This window comes from Bos mutus, chromosome X (genome assembly GCF_027580195.1).
Source record: "Bos mutus isolate GX-2022 chromosome X, NWIPB_WYAK_1.1, whole genome shotgun sequence".
NCBI classification, from domain to species: Eukaryota; Metazoa; Chordata; class Mammalia; order Artiodactyla; family Bovidae; genus Bos; species Bos mutus.
The window spans coordinates 36,200,339-36,215,438 of NC_091646.1; positions in this window are offsets into that span (position 1 = coordinate 36,200,339).

Here is a 15,100-nt window from a genome sequence, read left to right on the forward strand (position 1 = left end):
ACAAATGCCATTGATAATTTGATAGGCATCACATTGAATCTGCAGATTGCTTTTAGTAGTATAGTCATTTTCACAATATTGATTCTTTCTATCCAATAATATGAAATATCTCTCTATCTGTTTTATGTTGTCTTTGATTACTTTCATTAGTGTCTTATAATTTTCTGTGTACAGTTCTTTTGTCTCCTTAGGTAAGTTTATTCCTAGATATTTAATTCTTTTTGTGGCAAGGGTGAATGGGTTGGATTTCTTCATTTCTTTTTCTGATTTTTCATTGTTTGTATACAGTAATGCAAGTGGTTTCTGTGTATTGATTTTGTATCCTGAAACTTTGCTGAATTGACTAATTAGCTCCAGCATTTTTCTGATACTATCTTTAAAGTTCTCAATGTACAGTATCATGTCATCTGCAAACAGTGAGAGCTTTACTTCTTCTTTTCCGATCTGTATTCCTTTTATTTCTTTTTCTTCTCTGCTGTAGCTAGGACTTCCAGAAATATGTTGAATAATAGTGGTGAAAGTGGTCACCCTTGTCTTGTTCCTGATCTTAGGGGGAATGCTTTCAGTTTCTCACCATTGAGAATAACGATTGCTGTAGTCTCATCATATATGGCCTTTGCTATGCTGAGTTACAATCATCATATGCCCATTTTTTGAAGAGTTTTAATCATAAATGGGTGCTGAGTTTTGTCAAAGGCTTTTTTCTGCATCTGTTGGGGTTATATTATGTTTTTTTTTTTAATCTTTCAATGTGTTAATATGGTGTATTACATTGATTGATTTGTGTATATTGAAGTATCCTCACATTCCTGGAATAAACCCAACTTGATTACAGTGTATGAACTTTTTGATGTGTTGCTGAATTCTGTTAGCTAAAATTTTGTTGAGGACTTTTTAATCTATGTTCATCAGTGGTATTGGCCTGTAGTTTTCTTTTTTTGTGTTGTCTTTGTCTGGTTTTGGTATCAGGGTTATGGTGGACTTATAGCATGAGTTTGGAAGTGTCCTTCCTCTTCAATCTTTTGAAAGACTTTTAGAAGGATAGGCATTAGCTCTTCTCTAAATGTTTGATAGAATTCTCCTGTGAAGCCATCTGATCCTGGGCTTTTGTTTTTGGGGAGATTTTTTTATCATGGCTTCAATTTCAGTGTTTGTAATTGGTTTGTTCATAATTTATATTTCTTCCTGGTTCAGTCTTGGAAGATTGGACTTTTCCAAGAATCTGTCCATTTCTTCCAGGTTATCCGTTTTATTGCCATATAGTTGTTCATAATAGTCTCTTATAATCCTTCATATTTCTGCAGTGTCTGTTATAATCTCTCCTTTTTCATTTCTAATTTTATTGATTTGATTTGTCTCTCTTCGTTTCTTGATGAGTATGGTTAAGGGTTTGTCAATTTTGTTTATCTACTCAAAGAGCCACCTTTTAGTTTTATTAATCTTTACTATTGATTCTTTAATTTCTTTTTCTTTTATTTCTGCTCAGATCTTTATGATTTCTTTCCTTCTACTATTTTTTTTGTTGTTGTTCTTTTCCCAGTTGTTTTAGGTGTAGAGTTAGGCTGTCTATTTGATGTTTTTCTTGTTCCTTGAAGTAGATTGTATTGCTGTAAACTCCCCTCTTAGAACTGCTTTGGCTGCATCCCATAGGTTTTGAGTTGTCTTGTTTTCATTATCATTTGCTTCTAGAAATACTTTGTTTTCCCTTTTGGTTTCTTCAGTAACCTGTTGGTTATTTAGAAACGTGTTTTTTTAATCTCCATGTTTTTGTGTTTCTTAGAGTTTTGTTTTGTTTTGTTTTTTCTGGTAATTGATATCTAGTCTCATAGTGTTTTGATCAGAGAAAATGCTTGATACAATTTCAATTTTCTCAAGTTCACTGAGGTTTGATTTTTGACCCAAGATATGGTCTATCCTATTCTTCTGCATTTGAATGGAATGTCCTGAAGATATCAATGAGATCCATCTCATCTAATGTATCATTTAAGACTTGTGTTTCCTTATTAATTTTCTGTTTTGATGATCTGTCCATTCATGTGAGTAGGGTGTTAAAGTCTATTACTATTACTGTGTTACTGTTAATTTCTCCTTTTCCGTCTATTGGTGTTTGTCTTATGTATTGAGGTGCTTATGTTGGGTGCATAGTTACAATTGTTATGTCTTCCTCTTGGATTGATCCCTTGATCATTATGTAGTGTCTTTCCTTATCTCTTATAATCTTTTTTATTTTAAGGTCTATTTTCTCTGATATGAGAATTGCTACTCCAGCTTTTTTGCTTCCCACTTGCAAAAGATTTATTTGAAAAATATAAAAAATATATTTGCAAAGTATATTTTTCCATCCTCTCATTTTCCATCTATATGTGCCTTGAGGTCTAAAGTGGGTTTCTTGTAGGCAGCATATATATAGGTCTTGTTTTTGTATCCATTCTGCCAGTCTGTGTCTTTTGGTTGGAGCATTTAATCAATTTACTTTTAAAGTAATTATTGATATATATGTTCTGATTGCCATTTTCTTAATTGTTTGTGGTTGATTTTGTAGATTTTTTTCCCCTCTTGTATTTCATGACTATATAAGTCTGTTTAACATTTGTTGTATAGCTACTGAATTCTGTTAACTTTTGCTTGTCTGAAAAAATTCTTATTTTTCCATCAATTTTGAATGAGGTTCTTTCCAGGTACAGTAATCATAGTTGTAGATTTTTTCCATTTCAGTACTTTAAATATATTCTGCCATTCCCTTCTGGCCTGCAGAGTTTCTGTTGAAAGATCAGCTGTTAAGAATATGGGGTTTCCCTTGTATGTTACTTGTTGCTTTTCCCTTGCTGCTTTTAATATTCTTTCTTTGTGTTTAGTCTTTGTTAGTTTAATTAGTATGTGTCTTAGCATGTTTCTCCTTGGGTTTATCCTGTATGGGGCTCTTCGTGCCTCTTGGACTTGATGGACTATTTCCTTCTCCATGTTGGGAAAATCTTCAACTATCATCTCTTCAAACATTTTCTCATACCCTTTCTTCTTCTCTTCTTCTCCTGGGACCCCTATTATTTGAATGTTGTTCCTTTTGATATTTCCCAATAGGTCTCTGAGAGTATCCTCAGTTCTTTTCATTCTTTTTACTTTATTCGGCTCCTCAGAAGTTATTTCCACCATTTTATCTTCCAGTTCAGTGATTCGTTCCTCTGCTTCAGATATTCTGCTATTGTTTCCTTGTAGAGTATTTTTAATTTCAGTAATTGTGTTGTTTGTCTCTGTATGTTTATTCCTTAATTCTTATAGGTCTTTGTTAACTGATTCTTGCATTTTCTCCATTTGCTTTCAAGGTTTTTTTTTTTTTTTTAATCATCTTTACTATCATTATTCTGAATTCTCTTTTTCAGGTATTTTACCTATTTCCTCTTCATTTATTTGTACTTCTGTGTTTCTAGTTTGTTCTTTCATTTGTGTAGTATTTCTCTGCCTTTTTATTATTATTTTTTAACTTACTGTGTTTGAGATCTCCTTTTCCAAGGCTTCAGTGTTGAATTCTTTCTTCCTTTTGCTTTCTGCTAAGTTTGGTCCAGTGGTTTGTGTAAGCTTCTTATAGGGTGAGATTTGTGCTGAGCTTTAATTTCTTTGTTTGTTTTTCCTCTGATGGGCAAGGCTGAGTGAGGTGGTAATCCTGTCTTCAGATGATCAGGTTTGTATTTTTGTTTTGTTTGTTGTTTAGATGAGGTGTCTTGCACAGGGTGCTATTGGTTGGGTGATGCTGGGTCTTGTATTACAATGGTTTCCTTTGTGTGAGTTCACACTATCTGATACCCCCTAGGCTTAGTTCAGGAGAAGGCAATGGCACCCCAGTCCAGTACTCTTGCCTGGAAAATCCCATGGATGCAAGAGCCTGGAAGGCTGCAGTCCATGGGGTCACTGAGGGTCGGACACGACTGAGCAACTTCAGTTTCAGTTTTCACTTTCATGCATTGGAGAAGGAAATGGCAACCCACTCCAGTGTTCTTGCCTGGAGAATCCCAGGGACGGGGGAGCCTGGTGGGCTCTGGTCTATGGGGTTGCAGAGTCAGACACGACTTAAGTGACTTAGCTGCAGCAGGCTTAGTTCTATGATAGTCTAGGGTCTTGGAGTCAGTGCTCCCACTTCAAAGACTCAGGGCTTGATCTCTGGTCAGGAATGAAGATTCCACAATTGGGTTGTTATGGCATTAAGTGAGATTAAAACAAATATCCAAAAATGAGAAATGAAAGATGAACCCCATACAAATGGCAGTTACAAAATCAGGCAAATAATAATTAAAATAATGGAGTATACACATATACATACACACCTATGAACAAAGTCAAAATGGTCCAACAAAAATAAAGTACAATAGACTGACCCAGCGAACAAAGGAAATAAAAAAATATATTTAGCAGTTAAGAACAAAAATAACTAAAGTACAAACGGGAAAACAAAACTAAAGTAAGGTGCTTAGTGAGGAACAAAGCAAGAAAAACAAAACTAACAAATATGTTGAGAGGAAAAGAAATAAAGAATAGATATGCCAAGTTAAACAGAGGTAGATATAGAAAATTTATATATATTAAAGATTAACTGCAAGGGGAAAAGAACAGTAGGAAAGGCAAACAAAGGAATAAATGTATAAAAAAATAATAGGTTTAAGAAAATTAAAAATTCAAATCATGAAACAGACAAAAAAAAAAGGGGAAGATTAAAGAGAAAAGAAAAACTCCACAGAACTGCGAAGGCCCAACATAGAGACAGAGGTTTATAACAACAATATAAATTGTGACTGAATATACACATATACATATATACCCATAAGCAAAATCAAAACAGTCCAACAAAAATAAAGTACAATAGATTGACCTGGTGAACAAAGGGAACCAAAAATTATGCCCACCAGAACAAAACTAACTAAAGCACAAACTGGAAAACAAAAATAAAGCAAGGTGCCAATTGGGGTATAAAGCAATGAAAATAAAACTAACAAATATATTGAGACTAAAGGAAAGAAAGAAAATAAATAATAGATATGCAAAGTTAAATAGAAGTAGAAAAGAATATTTACATATATTAAAGATTAACTGCAAGGAGAAAAGAACAGTAGGAAAAGCAAACAAAGGGATAAATGTACAAAAACTAATAATAGGTTTAAAAAATTAAAATTTAAAAAGTGGGAAAAAAAAAAACTTCCCCAGAGCTGCAGAAGCCTGATATAGAGGCAGAGGTTTATAACAACAACAAAAAAATATGACTGAGGAAAAAAAAAATGTGACTGAGAAAGAAAAGGAAAAAAAAATTCAAAAGCTTAGTTAGATTTCATAGTGCCAACAAAATTGACAACTATAACAGAACAGGGAAAAAAAGGGGGAAAAAAAAAGAATCTACAGAACACGTCAAAACATAATAATAATAAATGTTTTTCTTGAGTTGCTGTGTCGGGAGCCTCGTTAGGCATTATGGACAAAATGCAGGCACAGCCCCCAGTCCCCTCTCCTCATTCTGCAGGCACGGATCCTGGGATGAAGGAGTTAGGCCTTGTAATTCTGACTTGTCTTTTCCTCTCCTTGGCTGAGTTGACTGAAAAGGAATATAAAGGTGCTTATTGTTCTTGAGAGGAGCATGAGAAGGCACAAAGCCTTCTGCAGCTGTGCTCAGAAAATAATTCATAAAGGTAATCATTGACATTTGTTCAAGGACTTTTACAAAAGAGTGTTCCAGGATGAGCACATAGGCCGTAGCTTGAGGCCATGTGGGGGTTGATATCTGAAGCCTATTTGTGAGGAGAATGTTTATGGCAAAGGAGTTTACTGAATTTAGGGCTTAGAAATAATTTAAAGAGTTAGAAGTTACAGATTTAAGGAATGTTGTAAAGTTAGCATATTTTACTATAGCTTATAGAAGTTAGGAATTTTTAGAGACACTATAGCTAGAAGCCTTTTTAAGAGATAGTGAGCTCAGGATGTTAGGAGCAAACAAGACTTAGGAAGATAAGTAGTAAACTGAGGAATGTAGCATGGGTTACAATGTAATCACAAGTTAACTATAGGACACATTAGAGGAGGTAGATAATAGATGATAAGGCTGATTCCAAGAGAATCACTGAAGCAGAAACTCTGAAGAGCAACAAGGATTTATGGAGATAATAAATCTGGGAGAGGGGGAACTGAAAATGTCAAATCTCTGGCCTAATGTTTTTGTAAAAGTATAAAAGAGAATCTTAAACTTGAAATAAACAGGCAGTCCAAAAGAAAACTGAGAGGCTGCCTCATTTTTCTCGCTGACATCGTTCATCTTTTTAGGTTGAATCCCTGGCTGCTGGAGTTGGACTCCAGCATCACTGCTGTCAGAGTCCTTTCTTGTTCTGGGAGTCACAGTCCACTTCACCTACCTAGGATGCCCTCTAACACTGCTGATCTCTGGACCTGTTGAGAGGGTAGCTCAGATTCTAATCTGCTCCTGCTCCTCTATGTTCTTGCCTCCAACATCCACAGCTATCAGAACTAGTGCGTTTTTGTTGTTGTCATTGTTGTTTTTTGTGGGAGCTCTCAATGACCTTTTATATATTCCACAGACAGAGTCTGCCTAGTTGATCGTGTGGGTTTAATCTGCAGCTGTACAGCTTGTGGGAGAGTTTTGGATCTTCTTCCTTAGTCACATTGACCCTGGATTTCAATTATGATTTTATTTCCACCTCTGTATATGCATTACCCACTGGGGTTTGCTCCTGAGGCTGCCCTGGAGGACCTGGGTTTGCCCCTATGAGGGCCAGGTGTGGAGGTGGTGCAGTTGCTTGAGTTGCAGGGGTTCTGGCAGCACCAGGTACTCAGGGGAGTTGGCAACTAGGGCAGCTAGTGCTCTATAAGGGTATGGCAACCAGTATTGGCAAATATGCTCCAGTATTCTTGCCCAGAGAACCCCCACTCCCTGACAGAGAAGCCTGGCAGGCCACAGTCCACAGGGTCACAATGAGTCGGACACTACCGAAGTGACCTCTGCATATAGGCACAAGGCTTTTTTTGCCGGTGGCAGCTCTGCCCCAGTGAGAGTTGAAAGTGAAGGTAGCACAGCTGTTTGGCTTGCAGGGGCCCTGGCGGCACCAAGTGTGCAGGCACACGGACTGTCTCCATCGCAGGTGTTAGGCCCTATCAGAGTCTTTTTTTTGAGTCTCTAGTAGCTGGCGATCAGAAGGCCTCTTTCTCCACAGATCTGCCCCTCCAGGCACTTAGAGGGCTTCCTTGCCTGGGGTCCTTGCCTGCTATTTGGTGCATCAGGCAAATAGAGGGCCTCCCACCCCACATGGGTCCTACTCTGTAGTTCAGTGTTTCAGGCATTTGATGTGCTAGACTCTATTGTTCAGCTGCTAATGCTGGCCTGTGGGGGGAGAGAGGCTATGGTGATGGCTCTATCCCTTACATGTGACTCAGCACTATCACTTTGCTTCCATGGCTTCCTGGCTTTCCTCCACAGGCATTTCCCACCACAGTCTCTTCCCTCACGTCCCTGCTATCTGTCTCTCTGCATTCAACAGCAGCCCCCACCCCGGGACTGCTCCACAATCCCTAAACTCCAGCAACCAGCCATGGCACCGTCTAGGGTATGTATGGCTACAGCAAGGACTCTCATTCTATTTAGGTTTCCACAGATCAGTTGTTTCCCTTTCAGCCTTAAATGTTTCTCCTCTGACTCAGACAACTGCCCCAATATGGAGATTGGATCCCTGCTTCAGTACCCCCAGCCACCAAGGGCAGGTCTAGTCCTACTAACACTCCTGTTTCCCCTCCTAGTCCCTTCGTCCTACTGAGTTTTGTGTGGGTCTATATATGCTTTTCTGCTGGTCAGGTACTCTTGTGTGCTCTCAGCTGGTGTTCTGCATGCACTTCTGGGTCTGAAGGTGTATTCCTGATATATCCGTGGAGAGAGATATATATTCCATGTCCACCTATTCCACCATCCTGTTCCTCCTAGTTCAGTTCAGTTCAGTTCAGTTGCTCAGTTGTGTCCGACTCTTTGCGACCCCATGGACTGAAGCATGCCAGGCCTCCCTGTCCATCACCAACTCCCAGAGTTTACCCAAACTCATGTCCATTGAGTCAGTGATGCCATCCAACCATCTCATCCTCTGTCGTCCCCTTCTCCTCTCCACTTTAATCTTTCCCAGCATCAGTCTTTTAAAATGAGTCAGTTCTTCACATCAGGTAGCCAAAATATTGCAGTTTCAGCTTCAACATCAGTTCCTCCAATGAATACTCAGGACTGATCTCCTTTAGGATGGACTGGTTGGATCTTCTTGGAGTCCAAGGGACTCTCAAGAGTCTTCTCCAACACCACAGTTCAAAAGCATCAATTCTTTGGCACTCAGCTTTCTTTATAGTCCAACTCTCACATCCATATATGACTACTGGAAAAACCATAGCCTTGACTAGATGGACCTTTGTTGGCAAAGTAATGTCTGCTTTTTAATATGCTGTCTAGGTTGGTGATAACTTTCCTTCCAAGGAATAAGCATCTTTTAATTTCATGGCTGCAATCACCATCTGCAGTGATTTTGGAGCTCCGCCGCCCCCCCCCCAAAAAAAAAAAAAAAAGTCTGTCATTGTTTCCAGTGTTTCGCCCTCTATTGGCCATAAATTGATTTTTTTTTTCTGATTTAACGGAATTTTACTCTATGCCTTTTTTTTTAAATTTTATTTTTAAACTTTACAAATTGTATTAGTTTTGCCAAATATCAAAATGAATCCGCCACAGGTATACTAAACTTAGTTATTCTTGTGGCAAATTTAAGTCTGTTTCACCAATTGTCATGATGCACAGATTACTCTGATTTCTTTTGACCTCTCTCTCCTGTCTTACTCTGCTTTCTTTGTTTACTATCCTCTTTCCTCCACAACTAAGAAATAAATAGGAGGGAAATTTGAACAATCTCATGATTAAAGCTTATGACTGTACAAAAGGAAGTTTCCAAGATGCTGAATTTCTATGATTCTAGGCATAAGCCCAAGCAGGCAAAAAAAGAAAAAAGACATTTTTGCCAGCACATTAAGGACTTGTTAGAAGACTTCTGAAATGCAGATTTGAGCCAGGAAAATCCCTTTCCACTCTAAATTTTATTGTTTTAAATCACATCAGTTTGACTGAGAGATGGCTAGGAACAAACAATGTAGAATAGATTTAGGGGTGATTATATGTTTTGTAATATGAAATATATAAATCTACAAATCACAGCTAATTTTAGTTTATTCAAAAAAGTGTCTTTTCATCTTCTTCATGATTGAATGTGGAGGGAGAGACAATGACCTGCTCAAGTTGCCTAAAGTCGAACTCTTAGAGAGCAACTGAGAGAACTAACAAATGGCAAAGAAACCCTTCCTGACATGTCATTTATGAACAGAGAACTGAGAAAAACAGCAGGGGTCAGTGGAAGGAGTACTACCTGAAGAATCAGGGGATAAAATTGAATGATTTTCCGCAAAAGTACCGGAGACCTTGGGCAAGTTAAACACAAACACAAAACACAAACATGATCATGGACAACTGAGAGGGCAGGGAGCAGCAAGAAGGGGAAAAAAAAAAAAAAAAACTACCTGTGTTTATCAACAGTGTCATTTATCCCTTGAGAAAACAGCAAAGATTCTGCCACTTGCCACCATTTCCCTATATTTTTGTTTTAAGGCATTTTCTAAAATTTGATGTGATACATCCAAAGGCACTTTATGCAAATAGCAATTTGGAAATTTTCTTAGGCTATTAAAAAGCAGAAGCTAGGATAGGCACCAATGCCAGCAGCAATTTTTATCACAAGATTAATGTAACCTTTTTTTTTTTTTTCATGTATACACATTTGTCCTTTTTTTTTTAATTTATTTTTTTGGAGGCTAATTACTTTACAATATTGTATTGGTTTGGTCATACATTGACATGAATCCACCATGGATTACATATGTTCCCCATCCTGAACCTCCCTCCCACCTTCCTCCCCATCTCATACCTCTGGGTCAGCCCAGTGCACCAGCCCAGAGCATCCTGTATCAAACATGGACTGGCGAACTGTTTCACATATGATAATATACATGTTTCAACGCCATTCTCCCAAACCATCCCACCCTCACACTCTCCCAAAGAGTCCAAAAGACTGTTCTATACATCTGTGTCTCTTTTGCTATCTCACATGCAGGGTTATTGTTACCATCTTTCAAAATACCATATATATGTGTTAGTATACTGTACTGGTGTTTCTCTTTCTGGCTTACTTCACTCTGCATAATAGGCTACAGTTTCATCCACCTCATTAGAACTGATTCAAATGTATTCTTTTTAATGGCTGAGTAATACTCCATTGTGTATATGTACCACAGCTTTCTTATCCATTCTTCTGCTGATGGACATCTAGGTTGCTTCCATGTCCTGGCTATTATGAACAGTGCTGTGATGAACATTGGGGTACACGTGTCCCTTTCAATTCTGGTTTCCTCAGTGTGTATGCCCAGCAGTGGGATTGCTGGGTCATATTGCAGTTCTATTTCCAGTTTTGTAAGGAATCTCCACACTGTTCTCCATAGTGGCTGTGCTAGTTTGCATTCCCACCAACAGTGTAAGAGGATTCCCTTTTCTCCACACCCTCACCAGCATTTATTCTTTGTAGACTTTTTGATAGTAGCCATTCTCATTGATGTGACAAGGTACCTCATTGTGGTTTTGATTTGCATTTCTCTGATAATGAGTGATGTTGAACATCTTTTCATGTGTTTGTTAGCCATTTGTATTTCTTCTTTGGAGAAATGTCTATTTAGTTCTTTGGCCCGTTTTTTGATTGGGTCATTTATTTTCCTGCAATTGAGCTTCAGGAGTTGCTTGTATATTTTTGAGATTAATTCTTTATGAGTTGCTTCATTTGCTATTATTTTCTCCCATTCTGAGGGCTGTCTTTTCACCTTGCTTATAGTTTCCTTTGTTGTGCAAAAGCTTTTAATTTTAATTAGGTCCCATTTGTTTATTTTTTTGCTTTTATTTCCAATATTCTGGGAGGTGGATCATAGAGTATCCTGCTGTGATTTATGTCAGAGAGTGTTTTGCCTATGTTTTCCTCTAGGAGTTTTATAGTTTCTGGCTTTACGTTTCATGTAACTTTTCTACTGCTGCTGCTACTGCTGCTAAGTCGCTTCAGTCGTGTCCGACTCTGTGCGGCCCCAGAGATGGCAGCCCATCAGGCTCCCCCGTCCCTGGGATTCTCCAGGCAAGAACACTGGACTGGGTTGCCATTTCCTTCTCCAATGCATGAAAGTGAAAAGTGAAAGTGAAGTCACTCAGTTGTGTCTGACTCCTAGCGACCCCATGGACTGCAGCCTACCAGGCTCCCCCATCCCTGGGATTCTCCAGGCAAGAGTACTGGAGTGGGTTGCCATTGCCTGTTGATGAGAAGAAGAAAAAAAAAAAGCAACCCTTCAACATTGTAAATCAAACCATAGTTTGCATTTTTCAGATATTCCAAAGCTTCCTTTATTACTGGTACTTAAGGAACTTGTACTGTGTTAACTCTTGTTTTCAAGAAAGAATGTATGAAAATGATGAGAATACTTATAAAAAGCTTTCTTGAGATAGTGTAATTTTTAAAAGAGCAATTGGTAACTGTGGCTTGTTAATGCCAAAGAACTTTTTTTTTTCCAAGCTGCAAAATCAAACATTTAATTTGGAAAAGATAGCAACACTGTTCTTTTCTATGCATGAAGATAATCAATTAACATATGAGATCAACGTTCACTTTTCTTCTTCACCAAACTCTCTGAGCTAATAAAATCTAATTTTCACTAAGGTGTAAAAGTCTCAATATATTATCTCTCCCTTCACTAACTGCATTTGAAAATTGCTCTTTTGGTATAATGAGATTACGTCATTTCCAAAAAGGAAATGGACATGGATTTGTCCAATCCTCCCTCCCAAATGAGTGTATCAAACATGAATGGATGAAAATCCTATATACTTGAAAATCATAATTTAAAATAAAAAGTAAATGTACAATTCACAAATGGGTCTGTGAGAGTTTTTACATTTTCTGGATATTTGGTATATGATGCTGAAGCTGAAACTCCAATTCTTTGGCCACCTAATGCGAAAAGCTGACTCATTTGAAAAGACCCCAATGCTGGGAAAGATTGAAGGCAGGAGAAGGGGACAACAGAGGATGAGATGGTTAGATGGCATCACCGACTCAATGAACATGAGTTTGAGTAAACTTTGGGAGTTGGTGATGGACAGGGAGGCCTGGTACGCTGCAGTCCATTGGGTTGCAAAGAGTCTGACATGACTAAGCAACTGAACTGAACTGACTGAACTGTAACATAGTAACAAAGCTAACCTTAGAGGTAACCAGAAAAATAATAATAATTACATGGTTCAATTTGAGAGTTACCAAATATTTCACCACCGAAGCTTGTCTCCTAACTGGAATATTCTGACACCTTAAGGTTCTTGTTTTAGGCTGTAAATTAGCTGAGCCAATATATGAGAGGAATTTAGAGAACTACAAAACACTACCTATAACACAGTAAAAAGGATTAATTGTCCAAATTAACTCAAAAGTATACATTACAAATTTAGGAGAAATGTAGCTGTAGATAGATAAATTTTGTAGAAATGTAGAGACTGTAGTGGAGAAGGCAATGGCACCCCACTCCAGTACCGTTGGCCTGGAAAATCTCATGGAAGAAGGAGCCTGGTGGGCTGCAGTCCATGGGGTCACACAGAGTCGGACATGACTGAAACAACTTAGCAGCAGCAGCAGAGACTGTAGGGTAAGGAAGTATGGCAAGGCTAAAACACATAAAACACTGCCTAAGCTGAATTTGGAGAATGAAATTTTGTGACTAGAAAACTCTTTCATTAGTTTGCTTTTTATAAAGAGAATCATTATAAGTGATGTGTTTATTATAATAATTTCTAACGTTTAGGCAAGGTGTAAAATAATGAAATCCCCGGGGCCATATTCCCTCTCCTAATTCTAGTCCCAAGAGGTAACTGTCATCTTATAAAATACTTTGAAGTCTGTATTTCAGCTGGTAGACTTTTGAATTTATCTGAAAATACAGAATCTTGTTAAGAAAAGGCTCTTACTTACCCAACTGCTTATTGGCCATTCTACCTATAAAATTAGCATTATGCACTATTTTTATCCTTTAATCACAGGTAGAACACCTTAAAAAATGAAAGTCAGTAAGATGCTAAAACCTAGTATTCATCACATTCTTTTACATAGGCAGAGAATACACAGCAATGAACAACTCCATTGAAGAACAAAGTGTTCTCACTGTGTCTAAAAGGTGTGGGTGCTCAATTAAACAGGGGCATAAACATGATGTGTCATCTTCTTCAGTGTTGGTAATTAAACTGCTTTAGAAACATCCTGATGGTTAAACACTTGTCTCCAGTTTAATAAAAACACCAAGGCAAGTATTGCAGTAAAATAACTAAGAGGATGACCATAGTAGCAGCTTTTTAGGGAAGCTGGGAAGAGATCACAAGTATACCTGTGACAGATTCATTTTGATATTTGGCAAAACTAATACAATATTGTAAAGTTTAAAAATAAAATAAAATTTTAAAAAATAAAATAAAATAGAGAAAAAAGTCAATGGAAAATACAGATATGGAAAATAAAACAATACTTCATTAGCTACTCATAATTATAATTTTGGTTGCCTGTAGAAACAGCTGTCAACATATTAAGCAATCATATGTGATTTAGTTGCATTTTGTATTGCAAACTTAATCTTTATCAGATAATTAACTGATTGCTTGTACTGCAGCACCCAAAGAAATGTCTGAGTTTTAAATTAAAATTTTTCAAAAAGTTCACACAAGTTTCTAAGAGGCTAAGAGTATATAAAAAGAAATATAGCCAGTTTAGATAAAGTAGAATTAATTGTGTTCTTTTGATTTATAAGGCACAAAATAATTTTGTTTTATTAAGCTTTACTGGAGTCTGTGTCTCTTTTATTTTAAATACCTAATGAATTATGTACATAATCTTAATTTTATATAATGTATGAAACGTTGAAACACATAAAATTTTTTTAGCTTTACCACAATGTACATGTCATAAGACAAACTTCTCCATAGTCTTAAATATTTATAGTCCCTAAATAACCACAAAAGAATTGTTTTTGGGGGAGGGCAGTGTTTACAATGTCTCATGTGGCTGTTAAATTCCTCCCTTGTTTTCCTGAGAGTCACCTAATGTAAAATAGCACAGATTTACCATCGTTTCAAATTGTAATGGAGACTCCTGGTCATGTTTAAATAAAATAATCACCTTTAAACAATTTAAAAATGAAAACTTGATACAACTATCTATGACTTTAAAATAGATGAAAATCTTATTGCCACTAAAATACAACAAAGTCCCTTTTATAAATCTGGAGTCAGAAAATTCACTGAGTAATTCATAAGCAGTTCAAGACCATGTGTTATTAATACCTCTGGAAGAAGAAAAACATAGATCAACATGAAGGTAACTTGAGTAAAGAGAATCCCAAACTTAACACCCCAGAAAAGGAGTAACAATTTTCAACAACACCTCTATATCTCCTTAAAACACTGGAGAACCTGAATCTTGTCTCCTTTTGTAATTGTACTAATGGTATGACCATGGGTTATTTTTCTAATATTATGTGTACTTTTTTTTTTCTTTTTGCTTCATCTAAAAGTAGTTGTGATACTGTTACTGGTCTTATGAGTCATTGAAACAATATTAACAGCTGAGCTGCAATTTAGCAGTGGCAATAGTTCCTTCAAATGAAAAGCAGATGAGAAAGAAGAAACATATTTTATAATTGAACTGTGAGCAAGAGATTACAAATGTATTGTTTACCAGTGCGCACTAAATAAAACAACTGGTACAGGAGGTTGTCCTAAAGGAAGATAAAATTTCAGCTGTGCCACAACCACATTTTCTCTGCTAGTGTTTAAATTTATATATTTTTTAAATCTAGAATTCCTAGATTTTTCAATGTCTTTTGGTGTTCTTTAGTTTTTTTCTTTTAAAACAAGATTGACTTTTCTCTTCCTTTCCAGTATTTCTCTACTCAATTTAATGGTAGATACCTATAATTACAA